This window comes from Oncorhynchus keta, unplaced genomic scaffold, assembly GCF_023373465.1.
Source record: "Oncorhynchus keta strain PuntledgeMale-10-30-2019 unplaced genomic scaffold, Oket_V2 Un_contig_11284_pilon_pilon, whole genome shotgun sequence".
Taxonomy (NCBI): domain Eukaryota; kingdom Metazoa; phylum Chordata; class Actinopteri; order Salmoniformes; family Salmonidae; genus Oncorhynchus; species Oncorhynchus keta.
In genome coordinates this window covers 1-2,070 of record NW_026277408.1, presented here as the reverse complement: position 1 = coordinate 2,070, position 2,070 = coordinate 1, and the positions used below count along the sequence as shown (strand labels likewise).

General features: G+C 51.8%; 1 pseudogene; it reads left to right on the top strand.

The window, feature by feature from the left end:
- The first annotated feature begins 1,527 nt into the window (after nucleotides 1-1,527).
- Nucleotides 1,528-1,704, top strand: LOC118381747 (uncharacterized; annotated as a pseudogene).
- The last annotated feature ends 366 nt before the right edge of the window (nucleotides 1,705-2,070 follow it).

The window sequence follows — 2,070 nt, the reverse complement described above, 5'->3', positions numbered from 1 at the left end:
ACATCGTTAAAGGCCTGGCGAGAAGCAATTTTAGAGTGATGACGGTTACAATGTACAACCCACACGTAAAGGACGATGATGTGAGGGCCTTTCTGGGGAGGTACCTGGATAACATCTCCTCAGCAAGGTACCAGAAAGATTCCCTTGGCTTTTGGAATGGGAGGAGATGTTTCCAGGTCCTCCTCAGGGAGGACCCGAAGGGGTGGATGGCTACCTCCATCCTCCAGCGTTGTTCTCCCTGGGGGCTGACAGGGGGACGTTACACTATGCCCGTCAGCCTCCGTTCTGCAGGCGATGTATGGCCTATGGCCACACACTCGCCTCGTGCAGCACGAGGAGGTGCAGATACTGTGGATCGGGTGAGCACGAGGCGAGGGAATGTGCCGAGCCAAAGAAATGCCACGGGTGTGGCTCGGAAACGCACCTGTGGCAGGATTGCCCGGCTCGGCGGGGGTCATACTCGTCTGCAGCTGGGGGGGGAGCGAGAGCGGAGGATGGAGGAAGACAAGGTAGAGAGGAGCCGGAAGAAAGGGGCAGAAGGACGGAGCAGAAGGAAAAGAGGAGAGAGCTGGGACAGAAAGAGAGGAGGACGGGATGGAAGAAGAGGTGGTTGGCCCGGAAGGAGAGGAGGCCGGAACGGAGGGAGAGGTGGCCGTAACGGAAGGTGAAGTGGCCGTAAAGGAAGGAGAGGTGGCCGGAACGGGAGGAGAGGTGGACGGAACGGGAGGGGAGGTGGCTGGTACGGAAGGAGGGGGGGATAGTGAAGTGACGCGGGCAAGGGTGGAGGATTTGAGAAAGATGGTGGGGGAATTGGTAGAGAGAGAAAGGGAGAATGGAAAGGAGAAGGAAGGCATTATGGATGAATTTGAACATATTGAACCTGTGCTCAGTGTACCTCCGAGTAAGAGGACAAAGAGGCTGGTGAAGAGGAGGGTTGGGAAGAAGGGGGGGGGGCAGAACGGGGGGAGGGGGAGGTGGCGGGGCCTTCATGGGCTCCGTCTCCATCCTCTTTTAAACCCCTCGCTGAGCTCAACCTCCCATGCTCAGCTCAGAACTGGATGATGGAGGGGGAGACGGACTTCTCATTTGGGGAGGTAATGTCCCCGGTCAGGAGTCCGGAGGGAGAGGGGGTGATGGACTTGAGTGTGGGGCAAGGGCCGGGTGTTGTTGCTGTGTTCAGGGGAGGGGGGAAGGTGGGTGATGGGAATAAAGTAGGGTCACAGTTAGACGGGATAGAGAAGGGGAGCACTGGGTGAGATTTTGTTGTTATATAGGGGGTTTGGATTTTTGTAGGTTATTGGTAATTGGTTTTTGCATATGGATATAGTTTAGCAGTTTTGGAATGACAATTTGTACATTATTGATAGTGGAGATTTAAGTTGATGAAATTACGGAAGATTATTGATTGTTTTTTGGATTTGGTTATAGTTTATTAGGTTTGGATGATTATTTGTAGTTTTGTTGTAATTGTATAGTTTAAGTTGAATTAATTTTGGATTATTATTGTTTGGTTCTGATTGTTAATAAATATATTTTATTAAAAAAAAAAAAATCTGTTCTTATCAGTTTAATATCTGATACGTCCCCCATCGGGGGACTACATATTAAATGGATTTTTCGAACAGGAGTCGGAAATGGGGCTTGCTCCGTCCGCTCCACGCATCGACCCGGTATTGCAGTACCTCAGGGAACGGTGCAACACTTTTCTCCCGTTGTCAAGGAAAAATGCTCATTCACAAAGCTATGTAAACAGCTAGCCTAGCTAGCTAGCTAGCAAAAGAAGAGAAGAAAGGTGTAGCGCTCTTCAATGGGGTCCCCCGTTTCCCGCCATTTTTGTTGCCAGTGACTGAGTGACTGAGTGACTGACTGAGTGAGTGAGTGAGTGAGTGACTGACTGACTGACTGACTGAGTGAGTGAGTGAGTGAGTGAGTGAGTGAGTGAGTGAGTGAGTGAGTGAGTGAGTGAGTGAGGGAGGGAGGGAGGAGCCGCCGGCTTTTGCCTACCCGCTGAGGTCTGTCGAGACCCCCGGGGGCCCGGCGGTTGCAGGGTTCCATTTGTGGGTTATCGCT